Source organism: Tursiops truncatus, chromosome 2 (genome assembly GCF_011762595.2).
Source record: "Tursiops truncatus isolate mTurTru1 chromosome 2, mTurTru1.mat.Y, whole genome shotgun sequence".
NCBI classification, from domain to species: Eukaryota; Metazoa; Chordata; class Mammalia; order Artiodactyla; family Delphinidae; genus Tursiops; species Tursiops truncatus.
The window spans coordinates 41,437,987-41,457,053 of NC_047035.1; the positions used below are offsets into that span (position 1 = coordinate 41,437,987).

Sequence of the window (19,067 nt, forward strand, 5' to 3'; positions counted from 1 at the left end):
TTAACCCCCAGTTAATCAGTTCAAGGGTCAACTGTATTTCTTTCACTTTCTGATTCCTGTCTTAGTAAAAGTATTCTTTCTCTTGCCCAAAATGAATCCCTTTTCCTGTGTACTCATCCCATCCTCTTCAGTCTCTTTCAGAACTTTGGTCTGTTAAATTTTCCTTCTTTTCATTTATTCCCCTCTTTCTTTCTCTAGGGTCTCTTTTCTCTCCATATATGAATGTTAGGTCATTACTATCGTTAAAAAAAGCTCTCCTATCCTGTGTTCAATGAACAGCTGATTTTAGATTCCTTTACAGGAAAACTTTTAGATATAAGTCATTAGTACCATATTATAGCATTAGGAAACATTACAAAAGATATGTAGTCATTAGCAATACTTCAGTACCTCTATTCAGTTCTCAGTTTACTGCAGTCTCAGTGAGGACACCTCAGGCCACTGCAGTTTCTTTTTCCAGGTCAACAATAATCTAATTGCCAAAGACACTAGACATGTTTCAGCTCTCAATTTGACCCTGTCATCGAATCTGATGATGCTGATGGCTCTTTTTCTGCTTTGGTGTGACTTTTTCTCCTTGGCGTCTCTCTATTTGTTATGTAAAACTTAATTTTCTGATTAATAGTTTCCTTCTTGCTGAAGAATTACTAATTTTTATCTTCCTCTTTTCTGTGCAACACCCAACTACACACATGGAAAGCTCCACCTGAATGTGTCTCAAACTCAGTATGTTCAAAACTGAACTCTATATTTTCCAGCCAGCCTGCTTCTCCTAATGCATGTTTTCTCTTGGTAAGTGACACCATTCTTTTAATCATCCAAGTCAGAAGCCTGGAACTTATGCTCAACCACTCTTTTATTCTTTCCCCCACTTTTGCTCACTCATTAAATCTTTCTGCATATACCTCTTAAATGTCTATCACGTTGTTGTTGTTTTTTTTTCCTCCCCTCTATCCAATTGCCTCTGCTTTGATTCAGGCTCTCATCACTTCAACTTAACCAATGCTTTCCCTATAGTCCCACTTCCTGCCAATCGATCCTCTACTCTACTGTGACAGCAACCTCCTGAAAGGGAAATCCACTCACGCTGCTCCTCTTGGCAGGTATTCATGGTCTCCAAACTCTAACTCCTGTCTACCTCTCAAGCTCATCAACCACAAACTCCCAGGAACAACCCAGGCTCTGGCCACAACTATAGTTCTCTGAATGGCATGGGGTATTTCTGTTCTTGGCACATGCTGTTCCCCCTCCCTAACTGTCCCTTGACTTTACGGCATACTCCATATACCCTTAAAGATTTAAATCAAGGGTCTTCTCTGTGAAGACTTTAATTCTCTCTGATAGTATTATAATCATTCTTTTCCTCATGACACCAATTAAAGCCAGCATATGCCCTATATACAACACCTGTTCCACTGTATTGTGATGCTTCCAGGTCTTTCCCCCTTGACAGGTTACATGTTCACTGAAGGCAGGGACAAAGAACCTACCACAGTGCCTGACACATGCTTGGTGTTTGATAAAAATTTGTTGAATGGTTTGAATTAATTGTCATGCCACAGGGTCCTATATGATATAACTTAAATACTTTCTGTACATGACCAATCAGAGTAGAACAATAATTAGAGTACAAAGAGTAATGTTTTTGTCTGCCATGAGAGCTGGGGAGGGTGTCATTGTGAGAAAATCAAATTTCTTTTCTACAAACTAGAAGCCCTGTATGGTCAAGTAAAACTGCTTTCTCATGAAAAATATGAGTGCAGATTTTTAAATATATTTTCATTTCAAATATTTTATCTGTAATATTGACTGTTTATAAACATACATAAACATAGAAAAAGAAAAAATAATTTTACCTGTACATTTTTTTATTTCACAGAAATTTCAGTTTCTGTCATTAATTAGTTAAAAATTAATTGGGTACAAATGGATCAGAATCCATCCATTATTACTGATGGGCAAAAAAACGCCCTTCCAGCTCTAGGTGAGCAGTATCAAGTGTGTCCAAGGAGCAGTTCGTTCCCTCAGTAAAGGCTGCACAGGCGGCTGTGGGCCACCCTCCCTCTCCTCCTCCTCCTCCTCCTCTTCAGCTTTGCTCTGGCAACCGTGACGGCCTCAGATAAAGTCATGTCACTGTCTCTCATTATCATGATCGCCACTGCACCGTTACAGGGGTCTGTTGACCTCAACGTTGCTTCTCTCTTGTCTTCTTCTCAGCGTAGCCAGAGAGAGGAGAGGGGAGCAGAGACTCCTGGGGCCTGCCTACAGGTGAGGTACTCCCAAAGGCCACCAGGGGATAGTCACTCACCTTATCCCAGAGAGAGGATGGATTCCGGGGCAATCCGAGACAGAACAGAGTCCACTCCCACTTCTTAATCCCTGTCTTGCAGCAGCAGGCACGACACCCTCTCTACCGTGGGGCCTGGTGTGTACACACTACCCCGCTGCGGTTGCCTAGGAAACCCGCCCTCCGCCTCCCGCGACCTCTGGGTGGGGAGGGGGAGAAAGGGGCGGGGAAAGCGGTGGCCGACTCGTTTCTGGATCACGTGGTGGCAAGCGCCAACCAATCAGCAGAGGTCGGGGTCCACCCGGAAGACCCTGCTGGTGCTCCTGGGAAAGGGTGGGGAGCTTCCCGAGCTGCGGGTCATTTGATCCCTGCAGGTAGCTTTTCACTCACCTTCGCCGGATCAGAGGCCCGGACGGGAAGCGACGACTTATGACGGGGACTTAGTCGTTGCCTCTTCCAGTCCCTTCTCTTTCCTACTGAAAATCTTTGACCTTCATTGGAAGCCCGGAGCCTCGCTGGACTTGAACCCCGAAGACACGACGCTGTGATGTCAAGGCGGCCAGATGGTCGGAACAGGCCCTGATGCCCCCCGCGCGCTCTTGGTCCTGCGGCCCGCCACCACCGCCCTCCAGGAGTGTAGCTGACTGCAGCCCGAAGCCGCTGAGCGCAGAGCGAGCCGAATGGAAGGACAGCGCAGGCCTACGTAACGCCCTGATGCCCTTCAGAGAAGACATAGGACCTCCAAGGGTCTTCTTGTCGTTCGTCGACAGACTTTTGAGGGCCGTTTATGTATTCCAAAGTGTACAGGAGGCCAAAAAATTTTACAAGATAAAATTTAAAGAGGGAAAGGAAAGAACTTTTAAAAGAGTGGGCAGAGGGGCTGAGAAATGAATGAACTTAGGCAAATCAAAGTAACTGCAGGTCTCGTTTCATTTTCTAGATCTGCGCTGTCCCACATGGCAGCCACTAGCCACAGCCACGTGAAATGTGGCTAGTCCGAATTGAGTTGTGCTGTGAAACACACATGGTATTTTGAAGACCTAGCATGAAAAAAATATGTATTGATTACATGTTGAAATGATAATGTGTTTTGATATATTGGTTTAAATAAAAATGCCTTATTAAAATTACTGTTTCTTTTTACTTTTTAAAAGCGGCGATTAGGAAATTTTAAATTACATATGTGATTTCTATTATATTTCTGTTGGAGAGCACTACTATATTTTTTGAGGTTAAGTTGATTTGTGTAGCATATTTATGACGTTCAGTTCATGCAAGATAGTGTCTGTAGTGCTCTTTTCCGTCACCAGGTGGCTGCCTCATTCAATAGACTATAGTTTAAAACTGCTTTCTCATGAAAAATATGAGTGCAGATTTTTAAATATATTTTCATTCCAAATATTTTATCTGTAATATTGACTGTTTATAAACATACATAAACACAGAAAAAGAAAAAATAATTTTACCTGTACATTTTTTTATTTCACAGAAATTTCAGTTTCTGTCATTAATTAGTTAAAAATTAATTAAAATATTTATGGTTTAAGGGTTTAAAAAAAGGACCAGAAAAATCTGATTCATATTTGTACTTTTACTATTAACTTCTCTGAAAATCTAGTTGAACAAGATGACCTGTCTGGGTAAATTTTCATCTTAGAGTGTAAAAGCTAGATAACAATAGTTTAGAAATTTAAACTTTTAAATTAAATTAAGAAATTGGATCAGAAATCAATTAGGTGAATTATCTACATCAAGCTTCTCATTTTGGGAGATGCAACTCTTGCATAAAAGTATAGAGATTATCTACTTTGATATTGTTAGAAATTTTTATTGTGACTTTCCTAACCAGTAAAGGACTAGGAGAAAGCTAACACAGTTTTCGTTATATTATATAAATGAGTAATTTTAAGAATTTTATTTTTAGGTAAAGCTCAAGGATTTGGTCAGCAACTGAGTCAGAGTTCCTGTATAGCTGTAGACTGATAACCATTGGTGAGTTGCCAAACTAAAGTCCTTGTCCTAGTAATTCTTAAAGGAAGAATTGCCTGTTAGCGTGTTCTAGATGGTATTTGGAGCAAAAGGTGATTACAGTTAAAACCAGAGAAAGCATACAGAATCAGTGACCATTCTTGTTAATCTCCTTTTCTTATTTTAAAGCTTCTTTATGATATGGTTTTATGTGTCTGTACCAGAAACAACAGAAGTAGAAGCCACTAAAAGTCAAGCAAAGTAAAACATTCTAAGTGAAATAAGACTTCATTTCATTCATCAGTCTGTTCATACTCCTAGACAAAGGCCAAAACATATAAATTTAAATCTACTTTATTTATGGATAAAGGTATCTTGAACCTGAAAACAATTGGGAAGCTATCTTACCACTGATTATGGCACACTTACCGTGTCACCACCTGAATTAAAGAGGAATTACTTAAACAAAATAGAGGTGACTATAGACCTAAATAAGAAAATCTTTCTTTATTAAAATCTTTTGAATAGATGGTTAAATTGATTTCCCCCAAAGCCCTATTCTTATTGGTAGACAACAGTGGAGACATCTAATTACAATTTGGCTTTGTAATGTCTTCAAGTTTAATTCCAGAGAACCAAAAGTCTGGAGATTTCAAATGCTAATTTAATTTTTATATTCTTGTTGACATTTGATCCTTATGCAAATGAGTACTTTCCAGTTAATGATTTTATTAGATTATCTGTGAAAATTTGCTGTCACATGTTTAAATTTGATATATCGTGAAAACACCAAGGCAGCACAACTTAGGGTTTACTTTGGCAGCGGAAGAGATAATTTTGTGGTGCATATAAAGTCATCAGCAGGGGTCCTCTTATTACTCATGTCTGGCAATAAATATATATTATTCAATTAAAAGGTAGGAATTATCCTGAAATAAAACTTTAATTAGACCAACAGAATGCTATTTCTAATGAGTCTATCTAAAAATGTTAAATAATCTTTGTCCATGATTTGTTGACATATAATTAATGCACAAGCTTTTCTTAAAAGGCAGCCAGAACGGAATTGTAAAAAGATACTCCACTTCAGACAACATAACCTCCTTATTTTACCTTCCTAATTCTATTTGTATTTAGCTTTATGGTAGCAAATTGAAGGATAGTGAATTTAAGAAGGGATGGTAGTCTTAATTCGCTAGAGAGCTGACCAGTTCTTTGTGTGGGAGAATTCTTTCCTCTACCTCCTTTCTTTTGTGTCTTTTATTTATTTATAATACCTGAGGCTCAGAAAGTTGATTGTATTCCTCAGATCACAGCACATTATCGACATTTGTCTATATAAGGCCCTTGTTTTATTTTATATCCAGTCCCACCCCCATCCCAATAATAGGCATACATTTGATGTTTCTTATAAACCTTGAGTTGTGCATCTATCTTTGAAAAACAAGCAGTACTGTTTTGTGTGTCTGTATTTTTTATTTATAAAAAGTTATTGTGGATTTTTGCCAGAGCCTGCGACCGAGTGGGAGTGGAGTGGAGCGGCTGTTGTTGCCAACTCTTTCCTCCTCCCCACGGTCCAGTCAGCTGGTTGATTAGGCCATCGGCCCTCAAGCCGAGACCTGTCTCTTATTTAGTTCTGGGGAGTGCCTGGCTGACATGAGTGATGTAGAGAGAACAACTTCGAGGGCAGAGAGCCTCGCTCTCAGTCAAAATCTCCAACGGGAACTCCTGCTCATGTAAAATCAGAGAGCAGGTCAGGATCTCATAGTCCATCAAGAGTTTCCAAACACTCTCAATCCCATTCTCGATCAAGATTAAAATCCAGGTCGAGGTCAAGGAGGCATTCTCATAGACGTTACACTTGATCCAGATCCCATTCTCACTCTCATAGAAGACAATCTCAAAGTAGGTCCTATACACTAGAATACCGGCGTCACAGGAGCCGAAGTCATTCTCCAATGTCTAACCAGAGAAGACATACAGGCAGCAGGGCAAATCCAGATCCCAACACTTGTCTAGGAGTGTTTGGCCTCAGTTTGTACACGACAGAGAGAGATCTTCGTGAAGTATTTTCTTGATATGGACCATTGAGTGGTGTCAATGTGGTTTATGACCAGTGAACTGGACGATCACAAGGATTTGCTTTTGTTTATTTTGAGAGAATAGATGACTCAAAGGAGGCTATGGAAAGGGAAAATGGAATGGAGCTGGATGGTAGAAGAATTCGTGTAGATTATTCTATCACCAAGAGAGTGCACACACCCACACCAGGCATATACATGGGCAGACCAACTCACAGTGGTGGTGGAGGCGGTGGAGGTGGAGGTGGAGGTGGAGGAGGTGGCAGACGTCGAGATTCTTACTATGATAGAGGATATGATCGTGGGTACGACAGATATGAAGATGATGATTACTGGTACAGAAGAAGATCACCTTCTCCTTACTATAGTCAATACAGATCACAATAAAGATCTTGTTCCTACAGCCCAAAACGCTATTGATAAACAGAGTGGCTGCTGTTGAGGACATCTTTTTCTTTTTTTTTTTTCCCTTTCTCTTTTTTTGTTTAATTCTGGATTTCTCCAAGCTTCTAATCCTTCCTACTCCTTAAAAAGAACCCTTAAAAACATCTTTGGTTTATTTAGCATCTACACTTCGTTGATTGTATTGCTGTTTTCACCCCTTTTATTATATTCTTAAAGATGTAATTGTTGTCATTTTGAGTAGTTAAACATCTTGAGTAAAACAGGAACCCCTAGTGTTATGCTTTTGTAAATGGTTTTTTGTTTGTTTGTTGCTTTTACAGAAAATTAACTCCTGACTAATCGAATGAAGAAAGAAACGATCTTTTTAAAGCTTCTTTTGTGTTAGATATTGTATTAGACATGGTATTAGAGAGCTGCATTTACTACAAACTCCTTTTTTAACTTTCTTTTGGGGAAGTTAGTAACATAAAGTAGTTCAGTCATGTCAGGTTTGTCTGGGGTGGCATGGAGCAATCAAATAATTGAGTGTAGAAAGTTTGAAGCTATAGAAGAAAACACTTGGTCATTTCTTTTGAAGAATGGAATTTTTGAACCCTAAAAATTATGTCGTTTTTTTAGAGATGAAAAGCTTGTGGACTCCTACAAAACATGTTGTATTTAAAATACATTCGTTAAAACTTAAAAACGTAAAGTTTGATTTTTGTGTTGAAATTTTTGAAGTTTAATCAGTGAAGGACAAGCCTTATTATTTAGAGCAGTTGTATGCTTTGCTGTTAGAAATTTTGGTATTGGGGAAATGGTTTAAGTAGGCTATTGTATAGAGTCCTTAGAAATAGTGAGGGGAAGGGTAGTCTCCTTTCAAATAAAAGTTAATTTCTTTGAAAAAAATAAGTTATTGTGCTATAAATTGTATTTTGATTCTCTTTCATTCACTGCTATTTTAGGATCTATCCTTGTTTCTGTATGTTCATGTAGTTCATTGTTTCTGTATTATGCACATTATTCCATAATATATATCTACCATGTTTTATCTTTCATTTGTTCCCCTAGTGATGGGCACCTATTTTGACTACAATAAACAATAGGGTATTGAACAGCCTTGAAATTGTTTTCTTAAGGACATTTTCTCTGGGGTATATGCCAGGAATAGAATTATTAGGCAAAAGGCAAACATATACTTCACTAGATATCATCTGATAACTTTCCAGAATGGCTGTTCCAGATTTCCCTCCCACCAGTAGTGCTTGACAATTCTCATTCCCCTTTTTGGGGAAATATAATTAAAACCAAAATCTCCTGGCTACCCAGAAAACCTCTCCACAAAGGTAGAAGGAAAAGAAAGCAATTTTATTACTGAATAAACGTTAAACCAGAATATGATTCATATCACAGGCAATCCCCTGAAGAGATGGAAGACAGAAAGAAACCTAACCCTTTTACATAGCCAAGCAGATACAACCCATCCCATACATGTTCTCAAATGATAACTAGGCCTTAAACAAGAGGACGTGACATAGAGAATGGACTTGAGGACACGGGGACGGGGAAGGGTAAGCTGGGACGAAGTGAGAGAGTAGCATGGACATATATACACTACCAACTGTAAAATAGATAGCTAGTGGGAAGCAGCTACATAACACAGCTCTGTGCTTTATGACCACCTAGAGGGGTGAGATAGGGAGGATGGGAGGGAGATGCAACAGGGAGGGGATATGGGAATATATGTATACATATAGCTGATTCACTTTGTTATGCAGCAGAAATGAACACAGCATTGTAAAGCAATTATACTTCAATAAAGATGTTAAAAAAAATAATATACTGCAAAGGCAAAGGTCGGGGAGGACCAAAAACACAGGCCGTATTAAATAGAAGGTCAGGGGACAGCCAGCACATTCACTAACCCGAGTTCTCATTTGTAGTAGGGGAAAAATCTCCCCACCATGATTATCTGATCAAATTCCTCCCTCCACACTTCCCCTCCCCCCAATACCTTACCATCCTGCCTTCCTTAATAATTCTATTAAGTTCTTTTGGCCAGAAACCCCCTTATCCTTGATGTTTCCTCTTGGCAATTTTTTTTTATCCACTGACCCCTCTTTACCTTGCTCCTTGGCTGTAAGTCCCCACTTGTCCTTGTTGTATTCAGAATGGAGCTTCATACTCATGTCTCTCTTCCCCTATTACAATAGTTCCTGCATGAAATTTACCTTCACCACTTTAATTTCTGTCTGGCTCTGGTTTTCTCTGACACTATCTTCCTTGATGATTCCATTTCAAAAAGATGGCTCCAAGGTCCTTGAGAAAGACATTCCTGGGTTATAAAGTTGGCAAGAGGCTTAGGTTTTTAAAAGGGACAAAGAAAGAATTCGCAATTACAAGTACTCTAAAGAAATGCTCTGAAAGAAAAGGAGGAGAGAAGAGTCTCTTTACCATTTTTATACCAGGGAAAATTAATTTTTTTTCTTTTTGGATTTGTATTTACTCTTACACCTATATCTTTGCTGAATGTTTAATGTCTGCCTCCACCAGTACGCTTTGAGCTCTGTGAGGGCAGGAATCGCATCTCTCTCATTTCCCGTTGCGTTCCCAGCATCTACCTTAGTGGCTGTCACATAGCAAGTGCTCAAGAAAGATTTGTGGAATGTATGAATACCAAGTAATATGCCAAGGGCTTTATATGAACAGTCTCTTATTTTGATCACTTTGGTGTATTAGGCCTCTAGAACACACCCATAGAATCCTATCCCTCCTTCACTTTCTTTGGGAAAGCAAGAGTTAGCAAATAATTTTTTTCATCTGCAAACTTACAGGAAATTCCAAGATGAAGATTGTGATTTATAAAACACAAATTGATAATGATAGTTTACCCTAAATGTCCACCTCCTTTCTCTGGAAGATAGTGGTGTCTCTCCAAAATTCAAGTCCATGTGGAACCTCACAATATGACCTTATTTAGATTTAGGTTCTTCACAGATGTAATTAATTAAGATGCAGTCATACTGGATTAGAGTAGCCCCTAAATCCAGTGACTGTGTCCTTATAAGGATGCCATGTGAAGACACAAACACAGAGAGAAAATCATGTGAAGACAGAAGCAGAGATTACGGTCATGCACCTGCAAGCCAAGGAATGCCAAGGATAGCTAGCACACACCAGAACCCAGGAAGAGGCAAAGAAGGACTCTTCCTGAGAACCTTCAGAGAGAGCATGACCTTGCCCACACCTTGATTGCAGACTTCTAGCCTTCAGAGCTGTGAGAGAATAAGTTTCCGCTTTATACCACCCAGTTTGTGGTAATTTGTTATAGCAGCTCTAGGAAATAATTACAGGTACTGTTAGGAAGGGGAAAGTATCTTGCCCAAAGTTATACATACAGGAAGGGATCCAAAGCAGAACTTAATAAAAGAGCCAGAAATAAGATTAGAGTTGAGAGCAGAGCCCAGTTTGAGCCAGGCAGAGACAAGAAGAGTGTAGCCAGACTTTTCTGCCCCACCTCAGGTATGAGGCAAGTTAACTCATACTAACATCCCTATATACACTTTGACCATCCCGTTTTCTTTCCTAATTCCTGCCCCAGTTGGTCCAGCTCATCTCCTTCTCTCTATTTCTAACACTACTGCCTTAGTTCAGGGTACAAAATTTTTTTTTATCAATAGCCCCTAAATTATTTTCCAGCCACTAATCTTTGCCCACTAGCCTATCTTCCTCATTACCTCCACGGTTATGGTCTTAAAAAACAGATCTGATAAAGTCATGCTTTAATAGACCTCCCATGCATCATCCTTTACATGTGTGTTCATTTGTGCATTCATTAACTCAGCAAATATTTATTGAACTTCCACTGTGAGCCAAGCACTCTTCTAGACACTAGAGATACAGTTAGTGAACAAAATAGGTTAAAATATCTATCTTTATGTAGCTTGCATTCTAATGGAGAAAAGACAAATAAATAAAATGTATAGCAGGTTAGCTAGAGATAAGTGCTAAGAAGAAAAGTAAAGAAGAGAAAGGAGATAAGAAGTGTGTGTGTTTGTGTTTATGCAATTTCAAATTGGATGTCCAGGGAAGGCCACTGTCAGTAGATGATATCTGAGTAATGACTGGAAGGAGGCAAGGCATGAATCATGATGTCTGGGGAAGACTATACAGGATTGGATGTGGGGTGTGAAAAAAATGAGAGGATGATTCCAAGGCTTTGACCTGAGCAGTTGTAGAAAAGACATGGCATTTTCTGAAAAAGGAAAGCTGCAAATGAAACAGGATTTAGGGGTGGGAGGATATTAAAGCATAGACTTAGATATTTTAGGTTGAAGATTCCTATTAGAAATGTAAGTAGAGAAGCTAAGTAAGAAGTTGGACTTATGAGTCTGGAGTCCAGGAGAGAGATCCAGGCTGGAAATACAAATTTCATCAGCCTAAAGATGATATTTAAAGTCATTAGACTGGATTAAATGTCCAAAAGAGTAGGTGTGGGTAGAAAAGAGAAGAGGTTGAAAGATTAAGCTGTGGGACACTTGGATACTTAAGTTAAGAGAGATGAGAAAGAACCACCAAAGACTAAGAATCTTAGCCAAAAAAGTGGGAGGAAAACCAGGAAAGTATGGTGTTCTAGAGCCAAATGAAGAAAATTGAGTAATGATAGGTCAAGGAAGATGGACAGTTTCTAAGGAGTGGGTTCAAGAAGAATGGAAGGAGAGAAATCGGAGAACATGAGTATTACAGAAAACTCTTTCAAAGAGTTTTGCTATAAAAGGAAGAAGAGAAATGGGGGCATAAGCTAGAGGAGAAGTAGGGTCAATGAAGATATTTTTCAAGTTGGGAGAATAACAGCATGCTTTTATGCTAATTAGAATGATCCAGTGGGGACCAAAATGTATCCAGGAGATAGAGGGAGAATTGTTGCAGCAACATCCTTGAGGAGTTGAGAGAAGGTGGGTGCACACAGGTCACAGGGTTAGCCCTAGCTAAGAGCTTGGACAGGAGATCAGGTACAGTGGATTCGTACAGAAGCAGGTGGGTAGGTATATATGGTGGTAGAGGTGTGTAGAAGCCTTCTTTTCATGGTTTCAGTTTTCTCAGTGAAGTAGAAAGAAGGTCATCTGAGAGTAAGACTTTGGAAAGATGCTGAGGTTTGATGAGAGATGAAAAAGTACGATGTAATGATCCAGGTGAATGAGTGGACTAGGGCAACAGCGTATGATTGCCTAACAGCATTACTTTCTTATGAGTTTAGTGATCAGGAGTGTAAGTGCTACTTGTCAGTATGGTTGTGATTCTCCTCCATCCACAGTCAGCTGTGTGGCTGCTAGCATGGAAGATAAGAAGAGTTGAATTTGGCCAGATATATGCAGCAAAGTGAAAGAGCGCGGATAGCTTGAGAGTGTATTCACAGGAAGGTTAATAGTGATTGACCTTGGAATTTAAGCTGGATGTGGAAGGAAGTGACTTCATGAAGAAGGTAAGGGGATAAGAGTAGTAGGATCTATGGATTATGAATACCAGTGGGGCCACACAAGAAAATCCCAAATTTTTAGCACTTCATAAAATACAAGCTCAAATTACCTCTTGCTTCCTCAACCCCACACCCCACTTAGCAGCAATTCCTCCATCCACACCAAACTTATTTCCAGAGTATTGCAAGGCCTTGTACCACATTACCCTTTTGTACCTACTAGTTCCTAGGCCTCAAATGCTTTTTTCCCCTTCCTGCCTATCTTATCCTACAAATCCCTTTCAACACCTTAATTCAATACCCCAGCAGAGTAAGCTGTTCTCTCTTCCCAACTTGCACCCAGGTTTTGGTTCATGCTTCCATTATAGATATAGCACATTTATCTATGGTGAGTCTCTTCAACCAGACTGTGATCTTTATGAGTCAGGACTACATCTCATTCATCCTTGCATTTCTGTAGATAATAACAAAGTAGAAACCTAAAAATAATGCCTGAATGAATAAATGAATGAATGAATACCACTAGGCTAAAGAACCACCACCTTAGTCTAAAACAAAATAGACTGCAAACCTATTGTTTGCAAACCTATCTGATAATTAGAATCACTTGTAGAATGTTTTTAAGATTCTAAGGACATATCCCAGAGAATACCATTCATTAGGTTTAGAGTAAGGTTCACAAATTTGTGTGTTAAAAACTTTTCCAGATGCTGTTAGTAATCAGTCATGTTGAGATACCCTAGCTAATTATCAAGCTCTAACTAGAAGCTGATTCGATGATGAAGAAATTAGCTTCTTTATCTCTTTATTTTCCTTAGAAAAAATACAAGCATCCTTGATAAAAATGTCCATTATCCCAGTGTCCTTTCTCAAAAAAACTGGTAAAAAAATTAACACTAAGATGATAGTTAACACTAAGAATTGATAGTATAATACTTCTCCCAGGAAAAGATTCCTCTTGTGGCACAATTTTAGGTTTTTGGAAAAAAAATTTTTTTGGCAAGGGAGTTTATTAACCTGGAATCTTTTTGATGTTAAGTGAAGAAAATCCAATTCAAATGTTTAAGAAAATTGAAAAAAATTGACCTTCACAAGCAACAGGTCAAATGTCCAGGGGTAGGAATAGGTTTAGGGAAAGCTACACATCCAGGATTCATTCAAATGAAAATATCTGGACTCAGTTTCTCCATGACTCTGGTCTATTTTAATCAGCTTCATTTTCAGAGAGGAGCATCTCCACATAGTGCCATCTGCCAGCTTAAGGACCCTAATGGAAAGAGGGGGTCTTTTTCCTACTAGTTTCAACACAAGTTCTGGTATTCAAGCCTGATTGGCCTAACTTGGGTCATATGCTCAACTGGAATGCTCTGATTGGCCTGGGCTGAGGGGTGGGGTCATGTCCACCACAATATCAGGTATACTGTAAGAAGAGAGTTGATACTTGAGGAAAAATTGAGGTGTTCTTACCAGAATGTTGAATGCTGGGAAGGCAAAACCAGCAGATGTGCACTGTAGAGAGAGTGGCTGTCCCCACAACCTTTATATCACAATGTGTAGGTAAGCATTACACCCACATACACCAAACTAGGGCTGCTTTGACTTTGTATAGATTTATCCTCATTTATTTTCCATCTGTAGTATTTTACAGTAAAATATTTGAGAAGTTAAGAGAGCAAATGTGAGACCCCACCCCCCTTCCCCACTCCCAATCTACTACAGGAGATTTGCTCCTGATTTCATCTGTTGGTGCCCCCAGATTAGTGGGAGGCAGCAATTTTGCCTAAGTGAATCGCCTGAATAGACCCAAATTTTCCCTCGAGTGCGCTCTAGCAAAATCTAGTGGGAATAGGGGATGCTAGTGAGCCTTTCTATACAGATACACAACGATTCTCCCAATGACTTTTCCAGTATTAAAGCTGATATTTTAATCACCAGTTATCTGTCTCATGTCTATTTCCCAGTTGGTTCCAAGCTTGGGAAGGAAAGAAAGAGGTATTATTTATTTGCTTTCTAAAGCCTAATTCTATAGTTTGGGTTAAGTGTACTTTTGTGTAATCCAAATGTTTGTGATTTAAAATGAATATTGACACTGAAAAAAACAGAGTATTCCATTATTCAGAATAAGGAACTCTTTTTCAATTTCGGGAAAGTGAAAGTTTGCTATACTGTTACTACAGGCTTACTTCTTAGCCACATGTACACAAAGATGACAGTATCTGTGGAAATTAGAGCCAGCCTACATAGAAACACTTGATTTGCTTTACAAACCATGGCTAAAGTACACATCTGTTCACTTGACAAGAGATCTTGGAAAAAGATGTAACACTGTTATTAAATACAGAGAACTCTGAGACAATTCCTAGTGGTAGCCAGCACCATTTTGCTAGCTATGCCAGAATGATCATTATATGATCCAACCTGCAAACACAACACCTGAATAGAAGCAGAATTTTAATTGTGCATATACAAGATGAATACCAAGCTGAACATTAGATTATAATTAACTTTAAATGACCCTCTTAAATCAAATCCAGGACCTCAAAAATAAGCCATTCATGCCCTTGAAAACATTAGTAACATATGGTAAAAGCTAATACATATATAATGTTAATGTCTCATATGTATTTTCATTTGTATATATGTATTTATACATATACTGAAGAAATTTACCTAAGATAGTGCATTTTGTATCAGAGTTATCAGAGTTTTAAAATTTGTGTGCTTATGAGACCTTGGCCATTTAATTCACCTTTTGTCTTAAAACAGAGTCACATTAAAAAATCGTCCCAGGGCTTCCCTGGTGGCACAGTGGTTGAGAGTCCGCCTGCCGATGCAGGGGATACGGGTTCGTGCCCCGGTCCAGGAAGATCCCACATGCCGCGAAGCGGCTGGGCCCGTGAGCCATGGCCGCTGAGCTTGCGCATTCGGAGCCTGAGCTCCACAACGGGACAGGCCACAGCAGTGAGAGGCCCGCGTACCGCAAAAAAAAAAAAAAAAAAAAATCGTCCCAGATACTCTTTATTTAAAAGATATGTTAGCAATCTTTCAGTTTAATTTTAAAAAATCCCTATTGACAGAATGTTTATCTCCAAGCCTGACCTAAACCTGAAATTCTATAGACTCTACCTTTTTTTGTCTGTTTTCATCTTCAGTGAAGACAGCTACTGACCCCCATATTAAAAAGTTTGTATTCTAGATCAACCCTGTTCAGTAGAAACAAAATGTGGGCCATATATGTAATTTTATTTTAAAAATATTGATTGATTGATTGATTTAATGATTTACTTATTTATTTATTATTGAAGTATAGTTGATTTACAATATTATATTAGTTTTTGCACAACATAGTGATTCAATATTTTTGTAGATTATACTCCATTTAAAGTTATTACAAAATAATGGCTATATTTCCCTGTGCTGTGCAATATATCCTTTTTGCTTATCTATTTCATACATAGTACTTTGTATCTCTTAATCTCATATGCATATATGTAATTTTAAATGTTCTATTAGCCATAGTAAAAAAGTAAAACAAACGTGTAAAATTAATGTTTTTACAATATTTAAAATATCACATATATTATCATCAGAAAAGTCTTTTTTTTTATTTGAAGTATAATTGACATACAACATTATATTAGTCTCAGGTGTACAATGTAATGATTTGATATTTGTATGTATTGTGAAATGATCACCACAGTAAGTCTAGTTGATATCCATCACCATACTTAGTCACAGATTTTTTTTCTTTTGATGAGAACTTTTAAAATTTACTCTTTTAGCAACTTTCAAATATGCAATACAGCACTATTAACTATAGTTGTCATGCTGCACATTAATTCCTCATGACTTATTTATTTTATAACTGGAAGTGTGTATCTTTTGACTCCATTTACCCTTTTATCAAACCTACCCCCAACCTCCACCTCTGGCAACCACCAATCTGTTCTCTGTATCTGTGAGCTTGGTTTTCTTTTGTTGTTGTTTGTTTTTGATTCCATATGTAACTGAGATCATACAGTATTTGTCTCTCTCTGTCTGACTTATTTCACTCTGCATAATGCCTCAAGGTCAATCCATGTTGTCACAAATGGTAAGATTTTATTCTTTTTCATGGCTGAGTTTTACATATGTGTGTGTATATATATATATATATATATATATATATATATATCTCACATTTTTCTTTATCCATTCATCTATCAGTGGGCACTTTGGTTGTTTCCATATCTTGGCTCTTGTAAATAATGCTGCAATGAATCTGGGGGTCCATATATCTTTTCAAGCTAGTGTTTTTGTTCTCTTCAGACAAATACCTGGAAGTGGAACTGCTGGATCAAATGGTAGTTCTATTTTTAATTTTTTGAGGAACCTCTATACTGTTTTTCACAATAGCTGCATCAATTTATATTCCCATCAACAGTGCTCAAGAGTTCCCTTTTTGCCATATCCTTGACAACACATATTTCTTGTCTTTTTGATGATAGCCATTCTGACAGGTGTGAGGTGGTATCTCATTGTGGTTTTGATTTGCATTTCCCTGATGGTTAGTGATGTTAACCATCTTTTCATGTGTCTGTTGACCATGTCTATGTCTTCTTTGGAAAAATGTCTATTCAGATCCTCTGCCCATATTTTAATTGAATTACTTGGTTTCTTTGCTATTCAGCTGTATGAGTCCTTTATGTATTTTGAATATTAACCCCTTATCATACATATGATTTCCAAATATTTTCTCCCATTTAGCATGTTCCCTTTTCATTTTGTTGATGGTTCCCTTTACTGTGCAGATGAAATTAATTTTAATGATATTTTTTTAACCCAACATATCAAAATATTTTCATTTCAACATCTAATCAATATAAAACATCATTAATGAGTGATTTTACATTCTTTATTTCATATGAAGTTTTCAAAATCCAGTGTATATTTTATCCTTGCAGTATATCTAAATACAGACTAGCCACATTTCAAGTGCTCATAGACACACCTGTGAATAGTGGCTACCATATTCAAATGTGCAATTCTAAATGATTGTTTTTAATTTAGAATTTAGATGAATATTAAACTTAGGTTTGGCTGCAGTGAAAGAAGACACAAAATAATCATGGCTTTATAAATATAGAAGTTTATTTCTCTCTTATACAATGTTGGGAAATAGTGGTCTCGGATTAGTAAGGTGTCAGGGACCCAGCTTTTTTATCTTGTTGCTTTGCTTTGTACGGCCTCGATTAATAAGATCACCTCATGGTCTAAGATGCTTGCAGCAGAGAGGAGGAAAGAGAAGGTGGAAATTTCATATGATAGTCATATACCATCAGCCAGAACTTAGTCACAAGTCCACAGATAGCTGCAAGAGGTGGTGAAAATTTTTAATGTTAATTTAAGGTAGCCCTATATCCATCTTAAAATTGGAGATTTTACTACTGTAGAAGAAAAGGAAATGGATAATGAGGGGAAACCAGTAGTCTTTATTTCAAGAGGGTCTTTGAAAACTCAATCGATTTTTGAGGAGATTGTCTTGAATATACTCATCACTGTTTGGAAGTGTAACAAGACATCTTTAGGGTTATATCTGCTTCAGTAGAATGAATCAACAAATTTGTTAATTTACTGGCAAATCTACTGACATTTAACATTCCAGAAGATAGAGATGCAAATGGGTTGTGTGACCTTAGAAGTAGAACAGTATGGTGTGTAACATTCAGAGAGGCTTCTGCTACAGTAAAAAGGTCCCCTCGGTCTTGGCTTATAAGCAGATCACTTGAGATGCCTTTTCTTATTCCAGCTTCCCAATCTTATATTCATACATGCACATATTTAAATGCCTAGTTATTAAATTTGAGTTTTCATGTGTTCAAGAAATGTATTAAATCTAGAAGTTCTCTAAATGTGGAGTAGTTTCTGGAGAAAAAATGGGCTAAGTGGAGGATGGACTCCATTTCTCCTTTTTTGGCAGGTTTGCTTTTTTACCATTTAATCATTTTGTTAGGTGTTTTTTTTCTTCCTAAATATCTCTAAATATCCAGAAGGCAAGGGCCTATATTTTATTGTTTTTGTGTTTCCCAGACACAACTTTAGTAGAGTATTTGAATAAGCAGGTATTTGATATTTCTAATTAAAATGCACCACTACTCTAAGGCTATGAAATCTAGGGCAAATATCCAAGGATCAAGGTTACGGATAGTACAAAAAACTCAAAGCCATACTTTTCCTGCTCTTCTTCAAAAACAGTTTGCCTACTTTCTCAAGATATATCCTAACAGTTGAAATAAAAATTCTCTCATTTTCCATCCCTCAATCAATACTCTTAACTTCTGTTCCAACAAAAAGCATCACTGTTTCTGGAAAATTATTTAAATTGTGTGGAGACTTGAAGCCTGATGATAAATAAATGGGTTTCCAGCTAAGTTTTTATGGCAACTTAGAGTGCCTTCAATAATCTAAACGGCTGCAGCAAAATTCTCAAAATGAATTCATTTTTATTTAAGTTAGTAAATGAATGCATTAGTAGACAGTTTAGGTTTGTCTGAGAAAGGGAAGGAGAGAGGAACCACCCAGGGGAAGTAAAATGTCATACAATAAAATAAATGGGAAAGAAACATCAAGTCAGCTTGAGCCTCACTGTAATTTTCTCCACTAGACTGGGCAGCTCTCAGAGGACAGGGTCCCTCTCTCAGGCTTCTCCTGCCTTCAGGCCTCAGGAGCACACTTACCACTGAGTTGTTACTCAACACGTGTGTTGCGAAATGACAGAACAGTTAAGACTCCTTCTTATTACAGTGGCCCCAAGAAATAACCCCTGAAATGCTGCCAATATACTTTTACTAACCAAAGTTGGTGAGCTAAAAAGATATCTGAATAAAAATGA

General features: G+C 37.9%; 1 pseudogene; it reads left to right on the top strand.

Moving 5' to 3' along the window:
* The first annotated feature begins 5,949 nt into the window (after positions 1–5,949).
* LOC101334892 (transformer-2 protein homolog alpha pseudogene) lies at positions 5,950–7,632 on the top strand (annotated as a pseudogene).
* Positions 7,633–19,067: the final 11,435 nt, after the last annotated feature.